The sequence below is a fragment of the Cydia pomonella genome, chromosome 3 (genome assembly GCF_033807575.1).
Source record: "Cydia pomonella isolate Wapato2018A chromosome 3, ilCydPomo1, whole genome shotgun sequence".
Lineage (NCBI taxonomy): Eukaryota > Metazoa > Arthropoda > Insecta > Lepidoptera > Tortricidae > Cydia > Cydia pomonella.
In genome coordinates this window covers 10,994,879-11,014,074 of record NC_084705.1, presented here as the reverse complement: position 1 = coordinate 11,014,074, position 19,196 = coordinate 10,994,879, and positions in this window count along the sequence as shown.

Genomic DNA, 19,196 nt, shown 5'->3' with positions numbered 1-19,196 from the left:
CACTGATGTCATTAACATCTAAACGATGTCATTCAGTTTTCGTGCATTTCGCTCGTACTCCGTACATGTATTGGCGCAAGCGAGACGCATGATAACTAAATAAAATAGTTCATATATCATTCGTGCATTCTAATGCCAGTGTACATTAGAAATAAATAAGCTGTAACCGAGATGCTTTATGCGTGTCAGTTTGTTTGGTTCGCCAGTCTTATCAGTATTTTTTCCTCCTCGAAGTCCTCGAGTCGCAATAGAAAGAGTTTCATAATCTTAATTTTAGCGAGGCGATAGTGATAGATGGTGACCGCCCATACTAACGTAGTTTAGTGTTTATTCTGTGCTAGACTTCTTTTATTGCATCTGGAACACCTACTGACATAACTTTTTTTTTTTAATTCCGCTACGTAAAGGTTGTCTTGAAGAGATCGCTTTTTAGCGATAAGACCGCCTGTTGTTTACCTCTTCTTTATGTGTTGTATTATTTGTACTGTTTCTGTATTGAGGTGTGCAATAAAGTATATTTGTATTGTATTGATTTGATTTGTATATACAAATATGCAGCCCCTGACTAAAAGCAAAGAGAATTTGAAATAGAGGTGTATTGTCAAAGAAAACTTTGTAGCCACGTAAATTTACTGCCATCTCGGACACATAATTATAACTTTTAGAACGCCATTTGAGTTTGATCCTTATTATTTCACTGATATGTTTTAAATTAGTTAAAAATCAAAAAGTTGCGCCAACTTACCGGGCACAACCTAAAGGTTATGGTGCCATCGCTCGAAACGATGCTGCTATACCTTTGGCCTTTTATCTATTAGATGGCGCCACTTTTAGAAATTTAACACATATCAGTAAAATAATAAGGATCAAAGTCAAATTACGTTCTACAAGTTTTCTTTCTATCAAATATTCGTTCCCCTTTTAATAACCCGAAAGTAATAATAACAATCATCATCATCAATCATCATTCATCATCATCATCCTATTTTTTTTTAATTATTTCATTGCAAGTTTGAGAAAAGACGCGTATGCCTATTCGACCTCGCTACGCTCGGCCGTCTATATCTACTTGGCCTGCAACCCTTCGTTTCTCGTCCTCTATAGTAATATACTATTTCAGTTTTACAATAAACTATGCAATTTTATTACCCGCTGCCACAGACTGTGACCAATTTAATATAACGCGTAAGATGTTTTATGGCGGTCATTATTTGCCATATAAATGGTGATGATGATGATGATGTCCTCCCAGACGTATCCGTCGACGGCGACATCCTGACAAGATTTTTTTTATTATTATATTTTTTAAAGGTTCTTTATTAACTTTTACGCGCATGGGCGCGAGCGTGACTTGCAAATCCAAATTTGACTGCACACACAGTAGAGCTTGTTATGTTGTATGTATAGTTGTAGGAGGGCTTGGGCTGAGTATTCGGAGCTCACGTTTGGCGTCAAGATCTTCAAGCCAGGTGCGTTCAAAGTTGTCAAGACCCGTATCGACAGCAGTTCGCCAGTCCGATCTCCGAGTCGCAAGCTCCTCCCACGACTCATAAGATATGCAGCTGCGGCCATTAGTGGACTGAACCAACAAGTTTGAAAATCGCACGATCTTATCCTTCACACAAAGCTCACCGTCTATAGAACAATTATCCTGCCTCTGCTCAGCTCTATGCTTTGGAGACATGGTGTCTGTACAAAGGGGACATTAAACGTCTAGACACATTTCATCTACGATGTCTCCGGGCAATATTACGGTTGAAGTGGCAGGATCGTGCTCCAAACTTGGAGGTTCTACGTCGAACGGGCATGCCGGCTATGGAGTGTCTGCTCATGAAAGGCCAATTGCGTTGGTATGGGCACCTTGTGCGCTATCAAGACTGCCTAAAGCATTCTTTAACTCTGAGCTAGCCTCAGGTAAACGCAAGGCTGGCGGGCAATACCCACGCTACAAGGATGTCGTAAAACGCCACCTGTCTGTCGTATAAATATATAATATCTAAGTGTACCTACCCTATAAAAGGTTAATGTCCCTGCAGGGATATAATTAGAAAAGTTACCTGTTATACGTAAACTATTTATTACTGCCGTCAACCGGGATGAATAGGGATGGCTGGGGTGAATAGGGACAAAACTTAAAATGTGCCCGTAGTCAGCAAAAGGTCCGACTTTGGCGATATGGATTTATTAGTAGTTCCTAAATCGACTTGGCATAAGCTATCTACTCGTATTAGTGAGAGAATGGAGTCTCTATATCTAATAGTTTCAAAAATGTTTAAAGTTGCATGAGTGAAAAGCGACAATGGAGAAAACGATGATTAAAGAGTAGAACGAAAAAAAACAGTTGTCCTTTGAAATTATGGAGTGGATGATATCAAACAAATCTGCATATTTTCAGGATCCAAAAGCTTATTCATAATGCTTGACAGTTGGAATGTCACGTTGGCCTAAACATAAAAATGGAAGGAAAATTCTCAATGAGAATATCATTTTTTTTTCTATGATTAATATACCTACATATGATGATTAACATATATAATTATTTCATTAAAGTTATATTTACGAGTAGGTTTACATGATGTATTCTAAAGCCAAAAGAGTAGAAATAGCTATTATATTCAAATGTTTATATAAAATATTTTGAAATTTGTGTAAAAAAAAAAAGTACAAAATTCATAAGTGCTTTAATAAAAAAACTTATGATTACATAACAAGCACGCTTATCACATGCTAAAAGTATGCAAATATCTAATATTTAGTTATTTTTTATAAGATAAGGTTTAGTGATTTTTATTTCTCAATCAATGAAAAATGCTCATTTATGTTCTAAAAAGTGTGCAGTAAGTGATACTAGATTCTGCATCACTTACTTATTCTTTTGCACTAGATTATTACAGCCTTAATAAAACAAGGTTCTCAGTTTGATGTTTGTCCGCGATTATCTCTCGTTTGGCTGAACCAATTATGATGCGGTTTTCAAAATAGTGTTTGGTGAAGGTGGTGGTGGAGGAGAAGGTATAATAATAAAGGCACCGATGAGCAAAATTAATTTTATTCCGCTTCGAAAATATGCATCAAAAATATCTTCTCACGGTAACACATTCTTCCTTTTTTATTATTTTTCGGCAGTTGTCAAAACTATTGGGAATAAACCTGCAAAAAAGGTTTCTTCTAAAGCGTAATGCTGCAATGTGTAGTATTTAAGAATATTATTGTGATAAGAATTATCTTATTTACATTAACAATATGATTGTGATTAAATATTCCCTATTAAATCTCAGCCACTAATATAGGTAGGTAGGTACTTAAGTATATGATAACATTTGAACCCCTGATTTGCCAACCTTTTTTGGGTATCGGGTATCACAATGCCATTTAAGTTTTACTTTGTGCCTCCCCTCCCCTGAGTACCTACACGACCTCCCAAAATTTAATAATCTTGCAAATTCCTTTGTCGGCCCTGCACAGTCTATTTTTGTTGACGGTCGGACAAAATAAATACGAAAATAATAAAGAATCAATGTATATATAGAGAGGAATGTAATAGGGATATATATCACGTAATGCAAGTATCTCAACAAACCGGCCAAGAGCATGTTGGGCCATACTGAGTGTACGTTTTTGTTTACATTTCCTTTTTAGGGTTCCGTACCTCAAAAGGAAAAAACGGAACCATTATAGGATCACTCGTGCGTCTGTCTGTCACAGCCTATTTGCTCCGAAACTACTGAACCAATAAAGTTGAAATTTGGTACACATATGTAAATCTGTGACCGCCGGACATGTAACTTAAACAAATGAATATTAAACCTAAGGGCCACTTTTGGGAGGTAAAAGAGAAAATTAAAAATAAAAGTTTTGAAAAATATATTGTGTTATGTATCAAATGAAAGGGGTCATTGTGGGAATCTCAAATATATTTTTTTTTATAATTTTTAAATAATTAGTTTAGAAATTATTCAAGAAAATGGGTAAAAAATGACCATCCCCCCCCCCCCCCCCCCCCCCCCCCCTATTTCCGTGACTACTGGGTCTAAATCTTTGAAAAATACACATAATAGTTTTTTACCTAAAAATTACAGGAAAACCTATTAGAAATCTACAGTCAAGCGTAAGTCGGACTTAAGAAAAAAAAACAACTACTAACTAAACTAACTACATTTTACTTTAAATAAGTTTGTATAATGTATGAGTAGGTGTGACACAACATTGCTAGCTCTATTTTGGAGCGCACTATTCGCCAACAAACTGTCCACAGTTTGGCGAAAAAATATGTATACCTACATTACCTATCACTTAAGTTTTCTCTTGAAATAAATAAAAAAAAACTCTCGTGAAATTGTGTGGGTAGGTTTGATAGTTACATAGAACTTCTCTGTTGTATCGTTTTTTTTTTTGGAAATTGTTAAAAATAGCAATAGTTGGGTCAATGGACTTAAGCGCCTTTAATGTCTATGGCGCTTAAGACTATTGTGAGTTCGCGGTGATGACTTAACGAAGTAAGTTTTTTTTTTACCCGACTACAGCAAAGCTAAAGCAGTATGATTGTAGATATATATGTAAGTATGTTCATCTGTTTCCTCAAAAACTTCTAAGATGATCGAGATGATCTGATGATGGAGATAGGAGGTAGGAGGTGGCCATTAGACCTCTGTGATAAAAAGCAACCTGTCTATTTACTGTTGAAAGAAAAGTAAAGTCAGCGATAAAATCTTGTACCTATCAGATTTTTTTTTCGATTAAAACCTTGTTTTCAAGTAAACATTATAATGCCCCTTATATTATGAACGTCAAATAAAGCTGCGCCGGCTCCAACCCTCTCTCTCCCTTTCTCTCTAAAATAGGTACTTAGTAATTTATATATATATATAAATTAATTTCACAAATGAGATGTCATTCGAAACGGCTTTATTAGGCTAAATAAATATTGCGTCATTAACAATTTTTTCCCTTATGCTATCCTAAGTCTGTCATGAATAAGAAAATAAATTCGGACCAAGATAACTCCGCATGGCATTTTTTTAAACTATGATGTACCTAAAAGTTTAATGAACCCCCTACTCTTTGTGCTATTAAATGCGATGCAAAGTTATTTTAGACGGACTCTAATAATTAAAGAACGATACCGTGTTGTACATCATTCAAGAAAGGGCTTAAGTAACAAATAAAGTACCTACGTATTGTTGGCGATTGTTTTGGGATTGCTTGCATGCATCTGATTGACCCGATAAAAGAAGACTTTTGCAGGGAAAGTAGATTTTGAATCCGCAATCGCCTTAGTTGAATGCCTATACCGTACGTATTACGATTTTTGCGTACAGCTATATAAGTTATAAGTATGTAGCATGTTTAATTATGGTAGGTATTATTATTATGGTAGGTCAGTTTAATTATGGTAGGATTAATTATTTCATTAAAGTTATATTTACGAGTTATATTTACATGATGTATTCTAAAGCCAAAAGAGTAGAAATAGCTATTATATTCAAATGTTTATATAAAATATTTTGAAATTTGTGTTAAAAAAAAGTACAAAATTCATAAGTGCTTTAATAAAAAAAACTTATGATTACTTAACAAGCACACTTATCACATGCTAAAAGTATGCAAATACCTTATATTTAGTTATGTTTTATAAGATAAAGTTTAGTGATTTTTATTTCTCATACAATGAAAAATGCTCATTTATGTTCTAAAAAGTGAAGTTCGCCATCGTCTGAAATCCCGACATCCGCCCTACCAGACAGCATAGTATCTGATGGAAAAGCCGTTCAATATAAAATCAATATGGAAAGACGAATGGAAAGCAAATCCACCTAGGGCTAATGTTTCAACCTATGACCCCACGCAAAAGCCATTTGGCTTCTCGGACTCTAGACGGAATTGGTGCCAGCTGAATAGACTCAGAACCGAACATGGACTCTGCGGGGACTACATGTTTAAGTGTGGCTGGAGAAATTCATCGGCGTGAGATTGCGGAGCTCCAGTGCAGTCTATTAAACACATCATCTATGACTGCCCCAAGAGAAAATATACCCGATGGGTGAAGAAACTAGATCTGAAATTATAGTACCTACTCAAAAAGCAATTAATTAATTATTACACTTCCACCAATATTATATAAGCGACCAGTTTGAAGCCATACGATTAAATAAAATAACTGCCATTAGCAGTGATCGGAACTATGGGAGTAAAACTTTAACAAAACTTATCAAGCGGACGTAAAAAGAGTGCTTATAGTCTTAAAAATATTCGAATATCTATGAATGTAAATATTTTTATGGCTGTAAGTACTATACTATTCCTATCCCCTATGGACATGAATATTTTTAGGGCTGTATGCACTATTTTATGTTCGCTTAAGAGGCTGTCAACACCCAATGTCCTTGAAATTGATGTTACTTAAACAGTTTTTTAAGAAAGACTATTTGTTTTAGTCAAGTAAGAAAAATATATGTTCATATTACTTAATTATATTTCAAAGACACGACGACGACGACGACGACGTTGACGTTGGTTGTACTCGATACACGATTGAACGAAATCGGCTCGGTAGAAAATAATTGAAAAGATTGGTATTAAAATCACAATTAAACGGTTTTATGTCTTATTGTTTTGACTTATGGGTCTGCAATTAAAATCACAATTTCAAAACATTTATATCTAAACCGTGGTTGAGTAAAATATTACACTAATAATCCACTTTTTTTTATTTAAATATTTTTCTTATTATTCCCTTGCCCAGGCCCAGTAACATGCGACAGTGCTATCTCATTTACTCCGATACAAATATACAGTGTGCGCGCTTTAGGTATTGACAGCCTCTTAACAAGTTTTGTTAAAGTTTTACTCCCATAGTTCCGATCACTGGCCATTAGACCTCTGTGATAAAACGCAACCTGTATATTTACTGTTGAAAGAAAAGTACAGTCAGCGATAAAATCTTGTACCTATCAGTTTTTTTTTTTCGATTAAAACCTTATTTTCAAGTAAACATTACCCGATAAAAGAAGACTTTTGCAGGGAAAGTAAATTTTGAATCTGCAATCGCCGTAGTTGAATACCTATACCATACGTATTACGATTTTTGCTTACAGCTATATAAGTTATACGTATGTAGCATGTTGAATTATGGCAGGTATTATCTTCCAACCACGTACCGCTGGCATACAGCTACTTCACGGCCTACTGTGCAGCGCCAACATGTTACAAAGATGAACGAAGCCCGCTGCGAGCGCTCCAGTCCTTCCGGGGCGTCCGCCCTCGTACTGGGCCCTATATCGTGGGCAAGCGCTGCAGGTTCTATGGTACCAGGCTAAAGGCGCCGGTAAAGGCGTCTTCATATAAACGGGGCTACTTACAGGGGGCACTGCGCGTGATCCGATGCCCTCGTAGTAGGTACCTAATATGACTATAGGGGTGACGCCTAATATAGATATGTGGCGCGGATTTTTTATTGTAGTCGGTTTTTAGTTAGATATTAAGTCTATAGTATATAAATAATAGTGAGGTTTATAGTTTGCAGAGCACTATTTAAAAATCGTGTGATGTACGGAACCCTTGGAACGCGAGTCCGACACGCACTTGGCCGCTTATTTTATGCAAAAAACGACTTTGTAGGCATATTAGTAGTTGTTTTTGTGCCTAAGTACAGACATCAATTATTTTTCCATCTGTTATAAATATGCATTAGCTATAATTTTACTTCGTTATAACATAATTTATAATTTATGAACCTCCAGGTCTTTTGTTCTATTTTCCTTTTGTTGCGGTACATCTTTTGTATTACATTTTTGCTGTGTTTCTATGACTGTTTGGTTTCTAAATAAATCAAATATATATATATATATTCTACTTACATACGCATAAAAAAATTCAGGAGTCTTCAGTTCCCTGATTAATGATTGTTAAATGACGTTGGCCGACCGGTGGGACTCACCTTGGCTGAAGCACTGGGTCCAGCTACATGCCCCTTTCTGTAAGAATTTGAATTAATGTCATGTTATACTAACCTAGATTTAAGTATTTGAATGTTACTAACACGATATGGACCTTGTTCGAAATAAATGATTTTTGATTTGATTTATTTCAAGGCAATGGCATTTATTAGCAATGGTTTTATGTGTTTATATTTAATTAATTAGCCCTAAGTTAGTATGGAAATTCATCACTTACCTATTTTTTTCACCACACCTGTTAGTAAAGGCTCTCTTAATTAGTCAAAAACTGATGAGAAAGTTGTATAATATCCACATGTTTAGGCTTTCCTAATCTCATGCAAAATCTGAGTTGTTGGCTGGTAGAATTGATGAAGATAAAGATACTTTATTATTCAAGTAGGCATATTACAATGCGGCACAATACAACGTCAAATAAAGCTAAACCGGCTCTAACCCTACACCTCTGACCCGAGAAGACTTAAATCCCTCGATAATAAAAGCATCCATGATAAAATTCGGAATAATTAGTATGACAAGATAACAGACAAAGTACTTACACTATTTATCTTATAACAACAAATATTTTACACTAAAACACGTTTTGACTCGTGGTCAAGTGACTACCTAATTGTCGCCAAGTGCCGTTCTTAATGTATTTATCAAAACACTAATACATGTTAAATCAAACACAATGAACAATAAATGTAGCTCACAAATCAGTAAAAATTAGTTTCCGCTTATTTTTACTTTATAGATAATATGAAGGAGATTGTTATTAGGCGGGTCCACACAGAGCGAGCGAGCGAGCACGTACGTTCGAGGCAATTTCCTCACGCACAAACCGGCCAGTGTAGACGTGCCTCGGCCACGTCTACACTGGCAGGTTTGTGCGTGAGGAAATTGCCTCGCGCGTATGCTCGCTCTATGTGGACCCGGCTATTGACCGACATTGGGACCAACATATGATATCATACGTTTGTTATTAATACAATATTCATACCTACTAAAGGATCCTATTGACAAAAAAAACTAATACTTATGACCTGTTCGATGCGAGGTTATCGGCCGCAGATGAAATCCAATGAGGATAAACGCGCAATCTAACGCAGATGGCACTAGAATCTTTAATCAAAATAATCAACCAGTCTTTAGACATACCAAATCCGAGACACTTAAACCATAGACTACCTACAGACTGTTGGCTCCAAGTTAGTTAAAATCAATATATATAATCTGTGGGTTATTGACCGGTATCTGAAAAAATGCCGAGATCAAGTTAGTGGTCGAACCCAATATCAGCGGGGAGACTTCGCTGGTATGGTCACCTACTGAAAATGGGAGATGATCGGGCTGTCAAGAGAGCGTTCTTGGGACACCGACTGGTCGCCGTCCGGTGGATCGGCGCAGGTATCGCTGGAAAGACAGTATGGCGAAGGATCTGTTTCAGCTTAAGGTAACTGACAGGAAGTTGTGCAGGATTGGGACAGGGACAGGAGACGCCCCCCCCCGCGGGTTGCCCACCTTGTTGTGGTGGAGGGGCTTAGTAGCCGTGGCTTGGTCACCCACGGTGAAGCGAAGAGGCAACCAGGGCCGGCCTGTTTGAGGTGCGGGCTGGCCCGAGGAGGACGCTCCAAGAGGGCTTGGTAAGCCCGCTTGTGACGGTGGACCGTCGTGGAAGAGGAGTGTCGGTGTTGCGGTTAGCCGTTCTCCCTATCCTCGACGACCGAGGTGTGATCGCAGGGGAAGAGGCGTGATGGTATTACGGTGCGCCACTCTCCCTATCCCCTGCGACCTTGGCGGGGCCGTTCCGCTGTAGCGGCGTTGGTGGGGCTGTAGAGGAAGACGAGTGTCGGTGTAACGGTGTGCTGTTCGCCCTGTCCTCTGCAGCCGAGTTGTGGTTTGCGGCAGAATCATGGACCTCATCTGTTGCCGGGCGCTGGGGAGTTTTTTGGCGCCCGTGGCGTCAAACCATTTGGCGCGCCTAGCATGAAGGGCCTTCGGGCATTCGCGTAGGAGCCGCTGGTGGGGTCGCGGATGAGTACGCAAGCGTTCCCGTAACCCCACTGGCATATGGGGGGTTTTTAGTGGGTATACCGTGGGCCTCATTAGCCTAGACGGGAGTCCCACATAACCACTCAGGTCCCCCCCCCCCCGCACCCGAGTGGTATGCGGAATGCATTTTCCCCCCTGGGCCCTGAAGGGACAGAAGACACACTCTCCTGTCGGACGCCAAGTTTCTTTTTGGAACACGGAGCAAAAAAATTCAATAAGTAAGGGTTATTAGCTTTATACCCTGTAGGGCACTTTGCACCCGACTGTTTTAGATATTGAGTTTATTCTACAATCTGTTTATCTAGACAAAGTCAGCTCGACCTATCAAAGTTCCGACTCTGCCCGAGAAGTTAAGGTAAACTAAATGTTTCTGGCCGCAGTTATTGCTTACAATGCTTACTATAATTATTTACTCTAGTAACATTTATGCAAACGATAATAAATATTTGAGTACTACAGTACAAATTATGAATGTAATATGTAAATATACTCATTTTATCATATTATACCAAAAATTTTAACAGCAAATTAGGTAAGAGTTTAAATTAGGATAGAAAATAGTTATTTGTACAACAAGAGAGCAAAGTTTGATATTTCTTCGAGTGCTTGTTTTGAGTCCCGTGCAAGCGAAAGATTTTATAATAGATTCACGAGCGTAGCGAGTGAATCTAATTTAGAATCTTGAGCGCAGTAAGGGACTCAAAAGCGCACGAGATGTAAATAACTTTGATCTCGTGTAGTACACAAAAATTTTCACGTCAGTCAGCCATCAAAACCGTCTTCATCACTATTTCACTCATGTTTTCTGAAGGTATTCTAACAATTAACTTTAATTATCGCAATAAAACAAAACGAAAGAAATTTCAATAAAATGATACGAAAATAATGAATTAACGAACATCAATTGACAGTTCAATCGTTAACTTTTTTTTGTTAAAAAAAACTTTGTAAGATACGGTCCGAATTGCGGATACTACTATTTGTCAACTAAGTAGAGATCGTTAAAAATCGTTAAGTAGAATTATTAACTGCGTAACAATTGCGTAAATTTGTATAAGTATATTGTTTTGATTGTATAATAAAATACGTAAAATATGGTATTTTTATTGAATTTTAAACTTTTATTTCATTAATTAATTATTACGAATGAAGACTCGTAGGGTGTTTTGGAACGATGCGGTCTGACTTATATCGGGGGTCTATTATAAACCGTCAATATATCGTTGAATTACGTATGCACTTTTTTGTCTCTTTCTTTTTGCTAATGACGTGAAGGGGACAAAGACAATAGAATCCAAATACTTCGAACTTGTATTAGGCCCCGCACGTTGAAATGACATTCAAATATGAAGGTCACTTGAATGTTATTTTGTCTCACTCAGTGAGCAAAATGCGATTTTGCTCACTGTTTTTAAGCAGCAAATTACCCTTGTTCCAGCTGCTGACGTGAAAAGAACATTTTTCAAGGCGAATCCGTTTTTTTTTAAATAAGTAATGATAGCTAACGAGTAACGACTGTAACGAGTGAGATAAAACGCCCCACTATTATATAAGGAGACGCCCGACTATAGCGCTACTTCTGCGATGTCACCTACAATTTGAAAACCACATCTTTTGAGCAATTTGAGCAACATTTTATATTTTTAAAGCTGCAAAATTTAGTTTTAGAATGTTGAATTGAACATGGGTATTCCTTCTTCTTTTAAAATATGGCCTCCATCAAATCTATGATGATTTTGCCAATGTCAAAGTGTTGTTATTCAGTGGTAACTTTTAAGTGTGCTCATAGAGCATGACTTTGTTCGGTAGTTGCTTTTAGTAAAGAGATAGCTGGACTTGACTAAAAGCCACGATGGATTTCCGGGTGTTAATTAAAACATGATTAAACGCGTTTCAAGATTAGTTTTTCATTAGCTGCACACTTCCACGATAGTTCACTGCATAATAAGCTATTAATATTACACTGTAAACGACATTAATGAAAAAAACACAAAAAAAAAACTAAAGACGTCTTCGCCATCTTAAATCTCAACGACAACTCCGCACATTGGTATTTAAGTAGGTAGGTAAACTTGCCTCAAAATCAGGCGAACTAAATTGACATGAGATTGTCAAATAAAATAGTCACGAGTACATGTCGATAAAATGATATCAATAAGTAAGATATTGCAATTACTACCCATGTGATAATTATAAAGGGGTCACAAATGATTTCAATTTATGAAGGTCACGAGAAAAGTGGTTGATTCGATTGAAAGCTTCAATAAATAAATAAATCAATGTTATATTGTAGGTCTATGAAATCAATCAATTTATTTGCATACAAATATTATACAATTTTTATGGAATATTACACCACTAACACCGACGCGAAAATGCCAAATGGCGATTTTAGTTTTCAGGTTGTTTTTCGAGAGCTCGGTTGTCGCCATAAATCCAAAAGTCGTGATTTAATTTTGTACATGTGATCCGGTAGATGAGATTAATGCGTATTCAAATGCTGACCTAACTGTCAACTTGAATGTCCAGTTTGGGGACTCATCTTTACAATTTAAGCAATATGGATCACCGAGACTATTTAATTTTTGCATTCACACCACACAATGTATTTATGAAATTAATCAGATTGTGGGAAAAATTGTCCCGTCTGGGTTGGCCTTATTTGTATTTTGAGCCAAAATATTTTTTTATTACACTTCAAAATCAAAACGGAAGTCAACTTAATTCAAAATATATACAAGAATAGTACAGCAGACGTTAAGCTTCAGTACCTACTCTAGCCCGCCGTTCGTTATAAAGCGAGGTGTCAAACAGGGTGATCCGCTGTCTCCGAAACTATTCACTAGCACCCTTGAAGAAGTTTTAGAGCTTGGCAGTTTCCTGGGAGGTAAGGGGAATAGTCGTCGGGGACAAGAGGTTATCAAGCCTTCGTTTCGCCGATGACATTGTTCTCTTTGCCTCTTCTGCAGCAGATACAAATTTCAACAGAAGGAAACGTGGGGTCGAGGTATACGGGCAGACTATACATTATGTTGACGAGTATATTTTCTTGGGCCAGTTAGTCTCTTTCAGCAACCGGCAGGACTAAGAGGTCAAACGCCGGGTTGATAATGCCTGGAAGAGCTACTGGTCCATGAAATACCTAATGAAGGGAAACATTCCACTGTCACTAAAGCGAAAACTCGTCGACATACATGTATACTGTCTATCCTAAGTCCTAACCTACAGTGCTCAAACTTGATCACTAGCTGGGTCCACACTGAACGAGCATAGGCGCGAGGCAATTCCTCACGCACAATACGGCCAGTGTAGACGTGCCTCGACCGAGGTGGCACGCTCGGGCGAGGAAAACGCGCGCGCCGCCTGGGCCGAGGCACGACTACACTGGCCGTATTGTGCGTGAGGAAATTGCCTCGCGCCTATGCTCACTCAGTGTGGACCCGGCTACTTACAGAGAATCAGAAGTCCAAACTGGACTCTGGTCGGCCAATGCGCTATGAAGCGCAGTATTTTAGATGTTAAAAGGACCGACCGCGTCTGGAACACTACGCTGCGCTCCAAAACCCACATGGCTGACGTTGGCAAAAAAACCGCCAGGCTCAATTGGTATTGGGCACCACGTCTATCGCATGCATCCGGATAGGTGGACTAACATAGCCACCAAGTGGATGCCAGTAGAGAAGCGGGGGCGGGGTAGGCCCAGTGAATTTCTTATAAACTACCTGTATGTTTCGTTTCACAATTTTGTTGCAAGGTTATTTGTAAGACTCGATTCAACCAATAAGAATTAATACCTTTTATATATTTGTAATTTAATTAAGTACTTAAATGAAATATTTTATCTAATGTTTATCAATTGTTTTCATTTGCTGAAGCTTTGAACCCAATTATTGAATGTGTCTATTGCGCTTATTGTGTAACTAGACAGATCATCAAACGATGAGATTTGAACGATATGGCGGATGGTCACTAGCCAAATCTAGGACTTCCATGATCTGGCGGATTTTACGATCGGCCGCCAACAGTTCCAAGAATTTAGATGCCATGGATCATGATCATGAACTCTCAATCAACCACAATCTTTTAAAGGCTGACCAGTAACATATGATCACGTGCCATATTGCGGAATTTCATTAGAACTATTTTTTCATACTAAACTAAACTGTCACCCTATACATGAGAATAACAGCGCCCTCTTGACAATGGTCATATATTTCTGGTCGTGCTTTAACTGATTTATTTCGGTTATAACTAGGTGCATAATAAAATGAGCATTGACCTGCCTACATTTTTTTTATTTATACGATCGCTTTTCTAAATACACAGCTTTTGTTTCAAACCTCACCATACGACAATAAGATCTAAATCCCACTTACCCAGTGGCTCAAAGAATGGATTTCGCCTTAGGCTCCGACTTCGAGCAAATTGCGTAAGCATCGAAATCACTGTGCGTGCGTACGTACGAATAGATAGAACTTGTCTCTCACAAAACCACGACGATTTATGGAGATAAATTGCGTAATTTAGTACAAAATGTTACAAATTTACAGACTCGGTATCCGCCGGAAATATTTACACTATTAGAATTTCTTTTAACTGTGTCATTGCGCAAATACTTGCTTTAAATATTAATTACAACTAGGTAAGAAAAAACAATTTAAATATACACCGTGTTTTTATTGAATTCCGTTAACTCCAGGGTATGGGTAAGTCGTTTAAGGAAACTACGTAAATGGCATCTATAGTTAATTTTCAAATATATATATTTTTTTATAAAAAGTAATTAAATGTTGCATATAGCGTTGTTGTAACATGAAATTAACGGAAATCAAAAAAACACGGTATATATGAAAATTTTATAAGACATTGAGTAAGTAGGTACATATTTATAAGTAAATATTGTTTTTAACTATATTTCAAGAACTAATGGAGTAAGTAATAGTATTTTATGTGACTGCCACATAATATAAGGCATTAAAATACACGAGTGTAGATTTAAGAAACGAGCGAATTGAGTTTCTTAAAAGGATCACACGTGTGTTTTAATACCTAATTATGTACAGTTACATACACTATTTTATCTACACACATATTATAAACTTTCTATGATATAGTCACTAACCCAAATTACAGTCAACGTTGGGGCATCGTTGCTCTCTTGGCGGAACTCAAAGATATGTGGTGGCGTCACCGAAATATTTTTATCACTCATTTTACACGAGACTCAGCTCGGCCTTACCCACAACCGGTATCAATGTGTTCGGGCTGTTCTCCTGATCACATAATCTCAAAAAACATTTTTTTTATTTTACAAAAATCTCGGTAAATATTAGCATTTCGCAAATTTTGTATATTATAAACCATATTGCTTCATTATCAAGGAATATAGTGAGCCTTAAAACATACAGATCGAGTAATAAACAATGAATCTACACACATTTTTTTGCGCATGGGTAACGATAACTGGCTTCTACCGGTCGAAACTGTTGAGTGTTACGATACGTATTGGAATTTGTAGATTATCGGTTTTAATTACTAAAATTATAATGACATATAGGTACTCGAAAGGGGTCGTCCACAAATCATGTGATCGTGTAGGAGGGGTGTGGGAGTAAGAAAATTATCACGAATGATCACGATGGGGGAGGCGGGGTCAGAGAAGATATCACGTGTAAATATTTTTCAAAGTGGGAAAAACCGAAACCATATTACTCAAAAAAAATTCAGATCAAATAATCCGCTCTATTTTATACGCGTATTAACATTCATCGCACCATCTTTCAAACATTCATAATAAAAACTCGCCTCGCACCGCATCTCATATTTTAGTGATTTTCATAGCGAGTAGACTCACGGTTTCACAGTTATTTGTTTACTAGCGTTCAATATGTATTTTTTTATGATGTTCAAGCTTGGGGATCTGTAGGTACTAGGACCATTTTTAAGAGTTCAAAAATGGGTAAAAAGATGAAAAGAAGTGGTTTTAATCAAAGTTTATTTACTTAGCTATAACTGTTTTTCAAGTACCTACCTAATTATTATAAGTACTATATACATTACTCATGCTTTTCAACCACAATTTAGAACTGTCACAATTTGCGGGCGCTATGAGAGACTCAATAATCCGCCATTGCCATCAAAAACTAATGAATACATATGAAACGATGTATTTATATACGTGATAAGCAGATTTTTACGATGCCTGTTTTTGAGAGATAGGATCTGGAACATATACGCAATATAGTAGAGACATCATTAGACTTGCTTAGCGTGTAAGGGCATCATAATTATCACGTGATCTTGTGGCAGGGAGGTGGAGGTTGGGTTAAAATCACCAAATATCACCAAGGGGGAGGGGGGGAGTCAAAAATAGACCAAATATGATCACATGATTTCTGAACGACCCCAAACGCGTAACTTTGTAGTGACATGACTTTTTGGCCAGACACGAACGAGTTTTGCAGAATGCTGTGATTGCTGCGTTACTCTTTTCTGACAAAACTTTTATTAACATAAAACTAGAAATATAAAAATACACTTTCTTTTTTTAATCAACTTTAAAAAGAATATAATAAGATATAATCCCTTTTGTATGCGCTAGCTCATGTGTTTAAAGTCAGTGTCAAACAATATCGGTCAATAATAACCCCATACAACTTATAGATTTCTTTCTTTCTTTCTTATTGAACCGCATCAGGATCGGCATTCGTTTCGACAGTGAGTTGACACTTTTAAGATTTGCCTTGGCACCTACCTACTGCAAACATATCAGTTGCTAGCACCTACGGAACAGTATTTTATTTTATCCTTTTTAAAGTCGTTGACCGCGGGCCAGGAGCATATTACGTCAGTCATCGCCTCCCGGTTGATACTTTGTCATCATGTTGTTGATAGTTTAGATGCTGTTTTAAACTAAAAAAAACCGTTAGCCGGTTCTATCGCGGTGGAAAGGTGGAATGACCGTCAGCTGTAAAATGAACATGTAAAAAATATGCGCCTTACCACTACATGTGCGGCAAAATATGCGTAATGTATAAATTACGTAATCCGTTGATGACTTTTCAGGCGTTTACGCCTGATGAAATGCTACATGCAAAGTTTCATGATTTGTTATTGCTATCATAAAAGGTATAGCGCTTATTTTTTACATGTTCATGCGACCAGCTAATGTTCTTACCACCGCGATATAACCGGGTTACGATTTTTTAAATTAACAACGGCATCTGAACTATCATTTGACAAAGTATCAAACGGGAGGCGATGACAACTTTATTTTTGTTTTACGTGTTTCGGTGACTGCCACCAACGGAGCGTCAGCAGACGTCCACGAGGATTCATCGTACCTAGCCGTTAACCGAACCGAAATTGTTCCTGGCTCGAGGTCTATCGGTTTCATTTATTATTTAGGTAATGAACTTGATGCAAACTATACCTTCATAAATGAAACAAAGCATCCAAAACAACACAAAATATTTCAATTTACAATAGAATTGAAGTTCTGAATAAGTATTTTGAGTTTTAAATTCATTGCTGTAGCACGTAGCACGTAGTAAATTTTAACAGCTCTTGCGGGAACCATGCGCAAAGAGTGGAAGAACGTGATGATTCCTATTCAGTTCGGAGTATTTGTTCAATTATTCGTGTTATTTACTTGAAGACTTGTGTTTTGTTCTTTGAAGTGTACGCTTCTGGTTTGTTAACCCCGAATTTAAACTACACAGGTTTTACATGTTGTTTCAGCTGTAAGTACATTCAGTGCGGTCGTCGCACTCCGCCTCCGCTTCGTTAGTAATAAAATTTTCAACACACTTGCTCAAAACGGCGTTTTTATTCGACCGATTTTTGGCTCATAATCCTAGATATTAAACACGCGCGTACGTTTTCAGTATAATATTATAACACTCGTGCTTTTTCATTATATTATCCGACTGAGTTAAGAAGGTAACTGATTTCTAATAAATAGTATGGAAACGGAGCCTTCTTAAAATGGTCGAGTAGATTTTAAATCGTGAGCTGGCGAGAGCCGCGGGAGCGCCGGGGCCCGCCGGCGGCGGCGGGGCAAGGGGCGGCAGGTAGTAGTATGACAAATGCAAAATTGCATACTAACCGATTGAACAATTATAATTTAATTAATATTAAAGTTTATTTTTTCCTCGCAAGTGTGTTGAAAAACGTCGTATGAAACGCGTGTGCATTGGTCATTACCCACACCGGCTTTCTTATTACGCGCTCGCTTGCAGTTCGCGCGCGCGCGCACAATATCGCCTCGTGTGTAATGACCAACTTAGCACACTTGTATAATAATGTACTATTATACATTTTGATGTATAATGGCCGTGAGAGTCAGAATGGCGGGTGTACCTAAATAAAAATAAATGAAAAGTATACCATATTTTTGTACCTAATTTTTACTATTTAGTACCTCCGTTAAAAAAATTTGTTCCTCACGGTACATAAAGTTATCATCAAAAAACAGTACACCCGCCATCCTTACGCTAACAAAAAAGGTACAAAAATTTGGCTTTTATAGAATTTATCAATAACCACGGGAATATAGCGTAATAAAGTACACCCGCCATTCTGACTGTCAGGATAGCGGGTGTAGTGTTTTTTGGTGATAACTTTAAGCACCGTGAGGTAATTTTTTTTTTAAAGGAGGTACTAAATAGTACAAATAAGGTACAAAAATATGGCATGGTTTTCATTTAATTTTATTTAGGTACACCCGCCATTCTGACTCTCACTAATGGCCACTGCCATGCCCCTTCCTTTGTTTCCTTATTTCGATTTTTCATGTATGAAATGTAATTTCGCTCCTAACACTTTATCATAATGAAAACATTAAAAAAATACATCAAATTGTGTAAAAAATATTACCCATAATGACAGGACAGAGTAAATGAGGACTGCATTTGTTTGGAGAAGCGGCCGTCCACTAAGCTCTGCCGGTACGAATCTTTAAAACTCATATTGTTCATAAACCCTTGAATGTGAACAAAACACTCGAGTCTCTAAGACAACTTGAAACTGGGCTCAAATTTCTAGATAGAACTCGGGTCTCATCAAAGGACTAAATTACTATTTAAATTAATAAAAGGGAATAAATTACTGTCTAGAGCCTGAAAGACCCAGGCGAGTCCTTCCTGTTTAGACTTAAACGACATAAGTTCTAAGAACTTAGAACTCTAGAAACAAAAGGGTACTTAT